This window comes from Ambystoma mexicanum, chromosome 9 (genome assembly GCF_040938575.1).
Source record: "Ambystoma mexicanum isolate Mex_15411 chromosome 9, UKY_AmexF1_1, whole genome shotgun sequence".
NCBI classification, from domain to species: domain Eukaryota; kingdom Metazoa; phylum Chordata; class Amphibia; order Caudata; family Ambystomatidae; genus Ambystoma; species Ambystoma mexicanum.
The window spans coordinates 186868550-186883293 of record NC_090931.1 but is presented as its reverse complement, the minus strand read 5'-3'; the positions used below and the strand labels follow the sequence as shown (position 1 = coordinate 186883293).

The 14744-nt window shown below is 44.7% G+C and overlaps 1 protein-coding gene across 1 annotated transcript in view; it reads right to left on the bottom strand.

Annotated features, from left to right (window-relative positions):
• Positions 1-14744, bottom strand: part of LOC138487843 (T-cell surface glycoprotein CD3 delta chain-like) — a 97570-nt gene that overhangs the window by 13843 nt on the left and 68983 nt on the right. The window lies entirely within an intron of this gene.

Genomic DNA, 14744 nt, shown 5'->3' with positions numbered 1-14744 from the left:
CAATGAATATTGATGGTTGCCCCTCAAACACTTTTGATTTTAGGATGCTAATCAGCATAATGTTGACTGACGTTCCCAAATTCTTTTCGAACCCTGATTGGAAGGGGTCCGTTGTTTTTGCCTCTTTCTGCCATATCTGGAGTTTGTCCAACAGCAGTGATCCAAAAAGTTTGCCGAGAACATCTAATAGTGCGATCGGCCTATAATTTCTCGGGTCGTCCCTCGGGCCCTTCTTATAAATTGGGACGATGTTTGCTGTCTTCCACGTATCAGGGATGGATCTCGAAATGCTCGATCTTCTGAAAATTTCTGATATTAGTGGAGCCCAAATTTCTGCATCCTGTTTCAAGTGGGCGTTGGAGATGCCATCTGGACCTGGGGCACAGGAGTTGTTCAGATTCTTGATCTTTATCAGAATATTCTCCTCTGAGCATACTATCCATTTGGAGTGGTCTTGAGTGGTTGATGTTGTTTGCCCTGGGGTAGGATCTTTGTATAAGTCAGTGTAGTGCTCACTCCATTTTTCTTCTGGGACACTGTTTATGGTTCTTATGTCCGTGGGTGCGATTTTGTGCTTTATGATTGTCCAGAACTCTCGTGAGTTTTTTTTGCACACTGCTCTTAGCATGTTCTCTGCATCCACTTGATATAGTTTCCATCGTATCGATTGTATCCACGATTTGTACAGTCTTTTGTTTTTGATTGCCGAATCTATATTTGTTTGTGTTGGATTTGTTCGTGCAAGCCGATTAGCCTTTCTTAGGTTTGATTTCTTTATCCTCAGTTCTTCGTTATGAGTATGTAAATGAGTTTTGTCATAAGTTCTATTGTGTCGTGGATGTAGGTAAGGGATCAAAAGAGGACGGTATTCCAGTTTTTCTTTCGAAGTGTTTCTTTTTTTTGTCCGTTGTAAGCTGCCGTGATACAGACTATGCCTTCTGTCGTAATTTTCAATCGGTTTCCTTGTTGGTTTATTTCCAGATTTTTCGGCATTATCACTGGCGTCTTTTTTTTTTGCTGGCCACTTTGCAGTTAGTAAATTGTGATCGCTGGCCGTGGTCTTCACTACCTTGAAACTTTTGGTTTGGAGATATAGCTCTTGAGGCAAAGATGTAATCAATTGTGCTTCTTCTTCCAGCACTTTCCCATGTTGGAATTCTGGATTTGGCTGATTTGAGGTAATTTAAGTTGTACAGATCCCGGGATTGCATCAGTTTTGCCCATGCTGTACCTCTCGCTATTGATTGTGCACTACCCATGTTATGAGGAGTCGTTTCCATCTCGAGTGCAGGACAGGTGGCATTTAAGTCACCGCATATCAAGATGTGATCCATGTCATACATTTCTGCTGCGTTCCACGTTATTTAGGAATCCCTTGGTCTTTGTTATCAGTGGATTCCACTAGATGTTTAATAATAGGATAAGATCCTGCCTGGATTTGTTTTGCCTAGAGTCCTCTTTCTTCCATTCTAGCAATGTTGCCTGAATTGCCAGAGATGATATCAGATTGTGGACTATACTGAGAGCTCCGCCAGTTCTTACGGCTGTCAGCATGCCTGAAGTAGGACGTCCTCTATCTCCTTTTTGGGCCGGTGCGAGTACTACTTCAAAGCCGTCCAGGCTCGGGGGAAATAGCAACCAGGTCTCTTGCAAACTTATTAGGTCGAATAGGCCAAGATTCACCTCTCCTGGTTGCGTCAGGTGAATGTGGCCTCTTGTGTTCCAAGAGCCAAGGATGATGTTTTGCTCTGGTTCTTGGGCTGCGTGTTGCTCCTTTAACGTCTCTCCTTCTAGGTTGTCAGAGGGACGATTTGGTTGCTATTTCCTAACATATCTTGTCAACGCCGAAGGAATCCATGCCCATTTGTTAGGGTTATTTTTTGTCTCTTTCGTCTGATTCTGCGTCGAGGTGTTTTCACAAATGGTACGTTTTTCTTTTTCTGTGGTAATCTGGGAAAGAAAAGGACCTTTAGGCTTTCTCAGAGATGTTCTTTGTGATTTCTTGTCGTTGTGTGTCCAGCTATCTTGGGAGAAGAGCTTTTCTCTGGTCTTTCCTCTTTCCTTGTCACTTTTCATCTTTGAATCACTTTGATCCAATAATTCTCGTGATTTTCGACGTCTATCTTCTTCTTTTCGGTCATCTATCTCCGATATTGAATTGAATTTCCTCTTTGTTCTAGTTAGTCTTTCAGTTACAGGTGTTATATGTGTTGTTTTCCTTATTTCTTTTTCGTTTGTTTCATAATTACGTTTTTCTCTTGTTTTGTGTGAATCATCTCTTCTGTACCCTCTTTCCTCTGCTATAGTTTCTCTTAAGGTATATCCTCTTTTGGCTAGGTCTCCTGCCACTGATAACAGGAGTTTTTTCACTGTTTGAGATGTAATATGCAGGAAGATACTATCCGTCCGAGCTTTGTGTGCGAACTCTACTATGTTTAAGTCCATACTTCTAATTTGGTCTTCTTTATGAACTTTTTGTAGAAGTCTCATGGTTGCTCTTCAGTTTAGTAAGATCTTTTCTCCCTTTTTTTCACTTTTTTCTAATTTCAAGGTGCGTGATGAGTTACTCTTGTGAGTAAAAATTGCTGATGTCCGAGTGGGGTTTGGCTGTATGGAATAGTCCGAGTGTCTTCTGTTTGATCTAGTTCTTCTTTCTGAGTGTCTGTCACTTGGACTAGTTTTTTCTCTTCTTTGGTTATTATTTCGCTTATCTGCTATGTCTGACTTTTTTCTATATGGGGATGTTTCTGGTTTGTTTTGTCGTGCTCTTTGGTTATGTTAATGATATTGTTTGTGACGGGTTCCACTATTCGGTGTGTTATCAAGCCTTTCGCCCTCATGTTTTTCCTTTGAACTCTGTGTGGGGCGGTCTTTGGGGCTTTCATGTTTGGTTTTATTTATCTTTATGTTAGCCAATAGAAACAACGTTTTCCTTTCTGGAGTTATCCGACTTCTTCTGTAGTTTAAATCGTCTATTTTATTTTTCTCTTTTTCTGGCGCCTTTGTTTGTTTCTGCTTGTATTTGTCCCTGTGTTCTGTTCTTGAGGAGTTATCCTCCGCAAAGGACAGCTTCCTTTTCTTTCCACTCGGTCGAGGTATTTCCGACTCTGAGTTTTCAATCGAATATGTACTTAGGTCCGATAAATCAAGCAAGCTCTCCTCCACAAGTTTATGTGTTGCTTTCGTCTTTGTCTCTTGTAATTCACTTTCTACGACTTTTATTTTTGGTCCATCCGAGATATCCACTTAGACATGAACAAGTTTGCATTTTTTTCCATACGTTGTTTATCCTGTGCAGTGGATCCCTTTGTGCTCAATTGTTCTTTCTGAGTTTAGCTATTTTTTGCGATCTTTTTTCTCTGAAGTTGGTGATTATTCTCGGGTTGGACCCTTGTCGACTGGTTTTCTTTTTGATCCTCTTTTAAGCCTTTTTTAGTTTCACCTAGGTTCGTATCTATTTTATCTTTAATTGATGACGGTCTCCAGTTAATTTTTGCTGTGGTTACTATTTGTTCATCTTCGTGTCTGGTTTCCTTGTACTCAATCTGTTCGGTTTGAGAACTGTTGGATACTGATTTTCTTTTAAACTGGAACACCTCCATTTTATCCGTCATAGTACCTTGCTCCTTTGTGGATGCCTTCCATGCCTCTAAAGCTGTTATATACCCTTCCAAATGGGTTAGTTTCATGTTGCAAGCTGCTAATAGTGAAGGATGGTCTTTTAATGTTTCGTTTATTGTTTCATATAATTTCCCGAAAGGTGCCAGTGTGATGGACACAGCTGACATGACGGGTAGTATGTCCACGTTTTTAACAGGTGAGTTTTTTTCTTTTTTCTTTGGGGATTCACTTTCTATTTTTGCTTTGTGTGGCGTGGAGAACAATAGTCGTAAGGCATCAGTCGAGACATCTGGCTTTTTATGTTGCGGTGACTGTTTCCAACCCGGGGTGTTCTCTCTGTGTTTTAGCATTTTTTTATAGTTCAATATTGCCTCTGCCAGTTTTATTTCTTCTTGGTTCCACTGGCAGCTTGCTTTAGGTTGTGCCAAGCTGTCTCTTTTTTTTTCCCTCCTTCTCGGCTTTACTTTCGTTGAGTGAAGTCTCGCTATTATTTTTCCCTAATATATCTGGTTGTATAAACAATGGTTTTTGATTTGCGTTGTCTATTGCCTTTGTTGTTTCTTTGTTTTTGTTTTTCCCCCCATCTGGTGAGAGTTTAGTTTACTTTCTTGTTGTATTCCTTTGTTCTCTCCTGATATTACTGTTTTCAATATTGAATTATTCTTACCATCCTCATAACACTGAGATCTGTTTTCTGTGATTTCGTTGTCTGTACCGGTTTTGGTTATTTCTGACTTTTGGCGTGAGGAAGGTTGGGTTGGGTGCCAGCGTATTTGCGGTTGTAGGCCTCCCCCCTCAAAAGTCTTTACTGGCTTTGGTGACATTTTTAGGTTTCTTTGAGGGGATGGTGGGATTCCTGCCAAAATTTCTAAGTCGGAAAGTTCAAAACGATTCACTGTGGGAGTCTTCCCTAGTTTTTCAAAAAATCTTCCAATCGGGTTGTTAGATGGGAGTGTCGATTTACCCGTTTTTTTCGTTTGTAGTTTTGGTGGTGCTCTGTTATTGGGGGTCGATGAATCAGTTGGGTTGTGTTTTTTAATTCCTTGTATTTTTGGTTGTTGATCCAGTATAGATTCATTTACTTTATATCCAGGCATTGTTTGTCCTCCTTCTTCATTTTTTTGGTCCTCAAATAGGTGTTTTAATTCTGTTTGGTGAGGCTCCTCTTCTTGGTTTTCTGATTGTGAGTAGGTGTGTATTTTAGCCCAATTGTGTTCTCTCAGAATGTTTAATTCCTCTATTTCTCCCATTTCCTGGTCATCCGAGTATAATAGGGTAATGTTCTGACAACTAGTGTCTTTAAACTCTGTTTGGTTCCATTCCGGGCTGGGTAAGTCAGATTGCACTGTCACTGGATGAGAATCACTTTCGCATTTTTGTGTGTCGTTTAGAGCAAGCCTCTTGTTTATTTTTGTCACATTTTTGTCCGGGAGCTCTATTGAGCCCTTTATAGAACTTTGTATGTAGTCGTTTTCATTGGTTTTCTCCGTGACTTTGTACTTTTTTGTTGGACCACCAGGGGGCGTCTCCTCTGCCTGCACAGCGGCGGGCCCGCGGGCTCCGTTCCCCAAGAGCTCCGCGCTCAGCCCCGAAACCGCTCGTGCAGGATCTGTGACTGGGTGTGTGTCCTTGTTCGCTTTCGTTGTGCCATCGTGGGTCGGCTCCTCAGCCTGCACGGTGTCAGGCCCGCGGGCTCCGTTCCCCAAGAGCTCTGTGCTCAGCCCAGAAACCACTCGTGCAGGGTCCGCCCCTCTTCCTCTCGCCTCCTCCATCTCCCTAGAGAGATCGCTCGTTCGGTCGCCGCCGGCCCTTCTGACCGAGCCCAGCCCCTCAGGAGCAGGAGGCAGCAGAGCCGGCCTCGATCTCTCCGGGAGATCCCCCCCTCGCTCGTCGCCGGCCCCACTCCGCGGAGACCGAGGCGGGGCATACTCATCTAGGGAGACACACCCTCCCAGGCTCTACGGTCGCACACAGCCGACGGACTCAGGCTCCGGGTCCATTTCCTCTCTCCAAGGTGAGTCGTGCTGGTGGGGGGATCTAAGGTGGGTATTGGAGGAGTGAGTGTACCCTTTCCCGGGTTCGGGGTCTCTGTTGCTTTATTTGTTGGTTTCTTTTGTGCTTCACTCAACAGTGGTACTTTTATAGTTTGTACGCCGCTCCTTAGCATGCGGCCCGTGTCTTCATAGTCGTTTGGCTGAGGCTTACTGGCCCCCGTAGCGTCCTCCATTACGCCGAAATCACCGGCACTTTAGGTGTTTTTTTTTTTTTTTAGATGGTGAATCAGTTGTGATGAGTTAAGGTCAGTAGGATAGTGCACAGTGCGCCAGCAGCCAGACTGCCAGACTGCACCTCCTCGCAGCTGGGTTTTTAAACCCTGTGTAGCAATGGACACTGTAGACAGACTTCTGCAATGAGACAGGAAAAAAGTTCAGAGTTGACTGCCAGACTGCATCTCCTCGCAGCTCTTAATTAATTCATAACGAATTGCTGTGACATCACAGTGAGGGGGATACATCATTTTCTCTTTTCTTTGGTGTTGCAATGGGGTCAGGGGAGAGGAAACCCGGTACCTTGTTTGTTCTATATGGTTGCCTCATGCCCACTCCCCCCCCACTCTACATCTCTTGCAATACTGGTCCATGGGGCTCGTGCAGGTGTGGAAAACAGACATGGGAGTGGAGGGCATTTACAATATACAATTATAGATAGGTAGCTTTCAACTACAGAGTGCATTCCACCTTGGAACTCTGAGTGTACACTCAAGCTTCACTCTCACTGTCCATCAGATGTCACTCAGAACGCCGCCCCTTAGTTGATAGCTTCCATCTATAATTCTGTTTATTGTAATTTCCAGGTGCAGCTTGCACTGTAATTCTTCATAATGCAGTCTTGGTGGATCCCGTTGGAGTAATCTGGGCTGGGGAGGGGTTATCAACCCTGCAAAGCAGTCTCTCGGGCCAGATAATGGTGATGATTCCATATGAATTACATTCTTTCTACTTGCAGGCGTGTGTCCTGTTGTGTGTCCACTTTCTCATGCTAAGCATCTGCTCTGCTGCACTCCTGTCATGGGGAGGCAGAGAGGTCCAGCAGCCTCATCTGGTGCACGCTGGTACTGCAGCTCCTAGCTGGATCCTGTGGCGTGGAAAGGCGTTTCGTCTTTTAAGAGTGTGCAAAAGGTCAAAGAATAAAGATCCGTACACGTATTAACACGCAGCAATATGCACGAATCCGATAATGGGGAACGAAATCCCTCTATGCCTGGGCCTAGCGATTTGAAGGGCGAAGGAGCTGTACTGTGGGAACTTTCCAATCTCTTTGGTGGGGGTGTTTGGTTACACAACGTATCGAGCTGCGGGGTCCATTTAGAGCCATCTCGGTAGAATGGCGCAATGTCTGCTCTCACCTTTCTGTTATATCCTGAAGCGGTTTCTGGGCACACGAGGCAGAGTGGACCAGAACTGCTAGTAAAGGTGTAAAGGTGCCAACCAATCATACTCACGCCTTAAGCAGCGCCGGCTCTAGGTGTGCTCTGCTGGTGCGGCCACACAAGCGCCCCCACCCCTCCGCGCATCAAATAAAGGGCGCCTTGCCTCCAGCTCAGAGTCATGTAAACTTCAATATCGGCCTGGCCCAGCGCCTATTAAAGAATCACGCCTGATTCTTTAAGAGGCGCTGGGCCAGACCGATATTTAAGTTTACATGACACTGAGTTGGTCCTTAAACACACTTACAAGAACAGCAGGGGGCTCAGTTCTGTTGTTCGGATAATCAGCCGAACAACAACACGAAGATCCCTGCTGTTCTGCATTTGTGGTGGGTTGGCTATATTGCTGTCAGAATGTTTGGGAGGGCGTGGCAATAGTGGGGGCGCACTGAAGAATCTCCCACAGGGCGCTGGCAGACCTGGGGCTGAGGCACTTGCCTCAGTCATGGGTCCAGACTGCACTTCGCAAATTGGGATCTGGTGGCATGGTCGACTCAGCCCTTCAATCTTCTCAGGTCGATACGTTGATTACCATTAAGTTCAACAATTACACTTGCTATTACAGCGCTTAGAAGGGGAGGATTACAGCATGACATGCTATATGCAAACGTCAAGTTATTATCCCTGTTCAGACCTTATGTTGCTATAGTGTTGGGGGCCGAGGGTCGAATACAGGATATGGAGTAGGCAGGACCCTACTGATGGATGTGGGGACAGAGGTTACATGATGGGGCCGGCGGGGGGGGAGGGTGTGGGGGGGGGGTTGAATGATAGAGAGAGAAAAGTGATGTTGTTTCTTGCTGCTTCACTAACTGTGTACCAAGTGGTCTGGTTGGAGATGGCGCATGGCCCTGGGACACCTCAGATTCTTCTGAGGGAATGTTCCACTTTCAGTGCCAGGATGTGGTGCCAACTGATCGTGTGGTCCAAAACACACGGAGAGAACATACTCCAGAGCTAGTATCACGCAGGCATGTGAAAGTGCTTTGGAATTGTGGCGCTGTTAACTAAAATGTTGGCAGCACGTTTAGAAAGAAAATTGACGCCATTGTATTACCTTTGCTCGACCCATGTGCAGAGGATTAGTGCTAATGTTTTAGGCGTGCGTGTGCTTGGAAAGCACATGTTCTGAAATAAGGCTGGGGGCGGGGGAGGGAGCTCGGGGGCAATGCGCTCATTTAGTAAACAAGGCTACACAAGCAGTATGGGTTCGGGTCCGGAACCCGGTATGAAGTGTGATATAAGAACCCAATTTTCAAAAACATTTTTAGTTATATGAATTCCCTTGTGCCACTTATAAAACAGTGAACGAAAACCACAAAATCATCTTACAACATGGAAACATCCATAGTGAGCTGGCCCTGCTTTGTGGAGAGTAACTGGAGAATTCCTACTACACTTTCAGAAGTTTGATTGGAAAAGGCTGGAACCAGGAGTTGTTGCTTCTAATTTAAAAGTGCCTTTTGTAGCCAGGGCAAGCTCAGTGTGTGTATTGTGTGACAACCTGCAAGTCAACAGGACTGAATCCAAGGAAGCTTTATGAGGTGGTTCAAAACAACCTGATGAGGGCAGCGTCTCCCTTTATCAAAATATACAGATTTATGTTCATATAAATGTGGTTTTGAACGCTGAGAGGCCAAGCTAGTAATTGTGTGTGTGTGTGTGTGTGTCAGTCTGCAGTGGGTGCTCCAAGATTTATTTATTTAATTTCTTATTATGCGCCACTTAGCCATGGGCTTCAGGGCGCAAGAAAAACAGGACAATGGAACACAGGACACAAACAGATAATCAGATAGGCAGAAGAATAACAGAGGTCTAGCAGAGCAGATACGTTGTGACTGCTTTCTTGAAGCTTGTCAGAGAGTCAATGGTTCTTATTGCGAGTGGTAGAGCATTCTTCTCCATAGGTGCCCGAGCAGTAAAGCTGCAGCCACCAAATGTGTTCAGCTTGAAGCTGGGCTGCTTAAATTTATAATGGTCCCTTGAGCGAAGTGAGCAGGCATGGTGGTCAGGGAGCAACAGTTTCATTAGATGAGGATCAATAGAAGGCCAGCATCTATAGGCCATAGTTAGGATCTTATGGGAGATGCTATGAGCCACAGGTACCCAATGCAAAACCCTCCTGGAGTCAGATTCATGATCTTGTCTGCGGAGAACAATAACCGTGTGAACTGCGCTGTTCTGAACCTGTTGAAGGGCCTGTAAGTTAGCCTTAGCAGTCCATACAGAAGGCTATCGCAGTAATCAAGCCTTGAATTCACTAATGCTGAGGCAAGAATAGATGTATTTTCAATGGAAATATAAGGCCTGATTTGATTTAGGAGTTTGACCATGTACCCGCATGATGCTCGAGATTGGGATAGATGGGTTTTCATGTTCAACTCTGAATCCAAATAAACACCATGTGTCTTGACATTGGTGGACACTGGAATCTGGCTGCTGGCGATATCAAAGCTTTTGTATAGGGGGTCAAGTTTGGTCAGTCGTTGGCCAGTGGCCACGCTATGAGAAGCTATGTTTTGGTGTCATTAAGAGCAAGTGAGTTGGAGATCATCCAGGACTGAATAGTTTGACACACTACATTAAGAGCTTCAGAGTCCTGTGTGTAGTTCCCTGATAGTTCACAGAACACCTGGGTGTCATCAGCATAGTTGGTATAGTGGACACCCAGGCGGTCCAGAAGTGGTCTTATGTAGATATGAAATAGTGAAGGGGAGATGCACGAGCCCTGTGGAACTCCAGCATTAATAATGTCAGGAAGTGATTGTGCATCTTCCACTGCTACTCTTGAAACCCGAGGAACAAGAAAGGATGCTATCCAGTCCGATGCCCCCTAGGAACAGCCTGCCAGGCCCTTCACCCTGTCAACAAGAATGGAATGGTCGACAAGGTCAGAGGCCGCTGAGAGGTCTAGGAGCATCAATAGTGCCAGATGGCCTGTGTCCACAATGCTGGCCAAGGTGGTTTTCAAATCTAAGAGCGTTGTCTCCGTCCCGTGTCGAGCCCGAAAGCCGGACTGATACATGCTGAGAATGTTGTTCTGCTCCAAGAATTCCTGAAATTGTAAATAGGCCACTTTGTCCAAGATTTTTAATAAAAAGGTGATGTTCGTGATAGGCCGATAGTTCTTGGCTAAAGAGGGATCAAGTGAGCTCTTTTTCAGTAGGGGGTTATCCAGACCTCTTGGAGGGAGGTCGGCACCCCACCCTCTGTAAATGAAAGATTGACCATCATTGTAATCCACGGAATGAGAAACAAAATGACTTATTTAAGAATAGTGGCAGGACAGATGTCAGCTTTACAGGAGGTAGGTTTCAGACTGTTCACTATCCTGAGGATCTCAGCCTCTGTGCACTGTTTGAAACTGAACTCGGGTGCCAATGGGAGAGATATCTGGTGCTACAGAGTTCTGCAGGGGAAGACATTGTTTCAACTGGATAGTGTTTTTATGACCAAGAATCTTATTACAAAATTCCTCTTGGATCATTTGACACCAAGTGGAATCATGCTTAATGTTATGGGTGGTAGTATGTTTCCCTTCTACTTCTTTCAGTACTTTGAAAAAAGTTCCTGAGATCTTGACTTGGCATTATGGATTTGTGTGTTGAAATATTTAGATTTTTCCTCTATGACAACTTTTTTGTAGTTGTTCACCACAGTTTTGTATCTCAAGAGGGTTTCAGGCATAGAGCTTTTGCGCCATTCTCTCTCACATGATCTTTTTATGGACCTGGATTCTAGCACGGTTTCATTAAACAAGGCATTTTTATTATCTCAGGTTTGATTACTTCGGTTTTCTCAGGGGCTAGCACCTCAGTAACTTCAGCAATGTCTGCCGAAAGGTGAGCAACCAGAGTGTTAACAGTCCCAAATTAGTAGGGATGCAGAAGTTTGGGTTTGATCAGTTCAGTAAATTCAGCTGCCGAAACATTCCTAAAATTACAAGATTTATTAGCTGTCCTAGGCAATATGTCCAAGCGAATGGGAGCCTCAGGGAGACAGATTGTAAAGCAGGCCAGCAGGTGGTCATACCAGAAGCAAGAAGAACAGACAGGGTTAAGAACCTCCAGTTTATGCGTAAGGACCCAGTCCATGGCATGGCCTTCCTTGTGTGAGGGTTCTTTAATCCACTGAGAGAAATCAACGATATTCAAGTCTGTAAGTAGAGATTTAGCAGGTTTGTGTTTTTCATCTCCTCACCAAAGATGACGATGTTGGATTTAGGTTTAGTAATGCTATTAATGAGGGCTAAAAACTGCTCCTCAAATAAAGGTATATCCTTTGGAGGTCTGTAAATAGTCAAAATTGCCACAGTGGTATTGGAGCTGGTTTTTAACTTAACAAGCAAGCTTTTGCAGCCACCTATACCTGTATGCAAGACTAAATGGCAGTCAAGACGTTTCCTGATACGAATTGCGACCCCACCCCTGATACGATCAGTCCATAGAATGTAAAAAGTCTGAGGGACAGAGGTGGATGCCGCCAGGTTGGTGGTGTCATTCAGCCATGTCTCTGTTATACCCATTACGTCGATGTCAGTGCTATTGAGTCTTCTACCTCGACCCCATGGTTGACGAGGGAGCAGGTAGTCACGAGGGCCATTTTAAGATGGGTCAAGTTGGTGCCGTGGGAGAACTCTGAACAAGTTGGCCCTGTCCCCTGTAGCATGGGTTAGGCGACTGAGGTTTACCAGTCACTGCCGAAGCTGCCTGTATGCACGGGCAAGAAGTTTAATGGGGATCATAAGTATTAATTAAATTAGCCTTGGGGACAGCACATATAGAAGTGTTCTCGCAGGAGTTAGCAATATCAGTTGTTTCTGGTCGCCACCAGTAATTGCCGAGGATGCCGACTCAGGGTCCATACCCACTACAGCTTACATGCCTCTGCCGGCAGTCACTATACTTTTATTTTTAGACCTGTCAGCAGATGATGTTAGCGTACCCACCCAATCATTACTAAGATATTGTCCCAAGATTAATCTAGACCTCAACTTTCCATGGCACCCTTTTCTGAGCAGCAGCTTCATCTGCTGGAATTAACAGTCTGGCTTATCATGAGTTCCATCAACTTTAGTATGTCTTCAGAATCACTGTATTTAGCCCAAGCCATGGTTTTGACGGTTGCAGGAAGCATTCTAAACTGAGGCATGCCATCACTGGCTTATTCAAACCTTTAGAACCAGGCTTTTAGAGCTTTGGGGCAGATGTTCTTAAATATGAGACCCAACTCCCCACACTTCCCTGGCCCCTACTCCTAGGGGAACCTGGTAACCACAAATCCCCCTTGTTAAGTCAGAGCCTCACATTCAGAGGCAGTTTCTCCCTCCCCTGAGTGTCATTGTACACAAGAGATGCCGTCATGTTCTCACATTAGTTTAAAAGAGGGTCTCCTCACAGCAATATTGAGATCTTCTGTTTTTCAAGATTGCTCTTCAAACACGCACTCGTACCTCCAAAAGTGTGAAGTCTCCAAGGGTTGAGATGTTAGATGTTTTTTTCGAGTGTGGTCCAACTGAAGTCAATGGAGATGAAAACATCTTTTGGAGTGTGGTAAATGTTTACAGGGATGGTGATAGCACTGCAGTTTGTGTGGCATATTTGGCTTGTTGGAAAGGTGAAAAGGAAGCGACAACCAGTACTAGAAGGGTAAAGCTTCTACTTGCTGCTTCCCCTTTATAAACTGGTATGGCCATGTCCGGCACGTCCAGCGGATTTACTGCCAAGCCCCTGCCAGTGTTTAGTTTATTTGATTTATTTATTATTTATTTACGTACAGGAAGGAACAATGCTCTTTTCATCACAAAAGAACATACAATAGATAAGTAACCAGATTTGGCGTGAAGCAGTGAGCTTCTTACAATGGGGCGAGTACAAGTGAGATGCTGACCAAGTTGTGAAAGAGTAAATGGAACAGTCACTGGGGACAATGCATCAGTGGATTTACATAGATTAAGGACAATCAGCATTAGACATTTTTAAGTGCAGGAAGGCCAGCTGCGATACAGATTTATTTCTTTATTTGGTGTGTTTATAAGGAGCGCACAACGCCTATGGGCATCTAGGCACTGGTTAAAGAAAAAGAAAGAAAAAGGGGGTGGGTGTTGGAAGGAAGTGTGAATGTCAGCTGTAAAGATGGGTTTTAAGAAGGTTCATCTCACAGACAGGGGAGGAGATTGTTCCAGAGAGGCAGTGCCTGGCTAGGAAGCTTGCCCCTCCCGCTCTTTTCCTGTTGTATCTTACTGTGAGAAGACAGTGTTTGTAGACTGATCCTATTGGTCTGGTAGAGGAGTGTTTTATTTATTGTTTCAGTCAGGCCTAGGGGGGCATCAATGGCAATGCATCGATAGGTGAATGAAAGTGTCTTGAACCTGATTCTGTCCTTAAGCGGAAGCCAAGGAGCAGACTGGCTTCCGCAATGTGGGCATGTCTGCCAATGTCCAATGGATGTGAGCATGATGGATGAAGTGCTAGAGTGGAGGCAGAGAACGTGAGGGACAGAGGCAGGGTAGAGGCGGGGGAAATATGACCTAGAAGGCAGATGAGAGGTAGGTTTAAAAGGTAATTCAGAGATGAGGAGGTATGCTTTTTGTTTGGTTTTGAACAAATCAGTATGGACTGTTTCTCAGATATCTGGAGGAAGAGAATTCCAAGAGAGAAACAGTGGAAGTGAAAAGAAGCACGGGGAGAATGAGGCGCCACAAGGGTAGTAGAGGAGGCAGAGTGGAGATTACAAGAAGGCTTTTATAGTTGGATAAAGGAGGATAGATATGGTGGTTCCTTATCGTGGATAGATTTGTGAACCAGGATAAGAAATTTAAATCTGGCACTGTTTTGCATCAGCCATCCAGCCTGATGACGGTACGAGGACGTAGGTGTGTAGTGAAGGAGTTCAAAGAGAGTCCTGGTATCGAAGCTAATGATCTTGTTGAGAGGACAGAAAGCATGGTTGGAGAGAGCAAACAGGATGCTGGCACAATAGTATTTTAGAGAAAGCAAGAGTGGTTAAGAGATGCTTGGGGGTGTTGAAAGGATGGAGATGCCTGATTATTCTAAAATTAGGAGATTGTGGCATGCCACCATTGCAGTCCTGGAGATGAAAGTAGAGAAAGTGTGAGGTGGGTCATAGATGAAGCTGAGGATTCAGCATGGATAGGCATGGGACAATATGATTTGGCAGGGTAGAAGGGGACCTCTGTTTTGGTAAACTTTATCATCAGAGATTGGGAAGCCATCCAATATTTAATGATAGACAGGCAGTTGGAAGTTTTGATAGATCAGAGGGGAGATGAGAGATTAGGAATAGAGAAGAAGATTTGGGTGTCATCTGCAAAGAGTTGGTACAAAAACCCAAAGGACGAGATTAGTGTCCCAAGAGCAGAGGTTTAGAGTATAATGAGAAGGGAACCCAAGACAGAGTCTTGTGGAACATCAACATTTAGAGGAGCGAGTTGAGAGGTGTTGTTGTTCCAGGAGACATTGGTGCCAGGTAGGATTGAATCATGGCAAGGGCTGGATCGCAAATCCCAAGAAAAAAGAGAGTATTAAAGAGATCAGAGTGATCAAAAGTGTCAAAGGCAGTGGACAGGCCAATTAGAATTAGGACAGAGGATAGATTGGAGTGCTTAGCAGAGGCG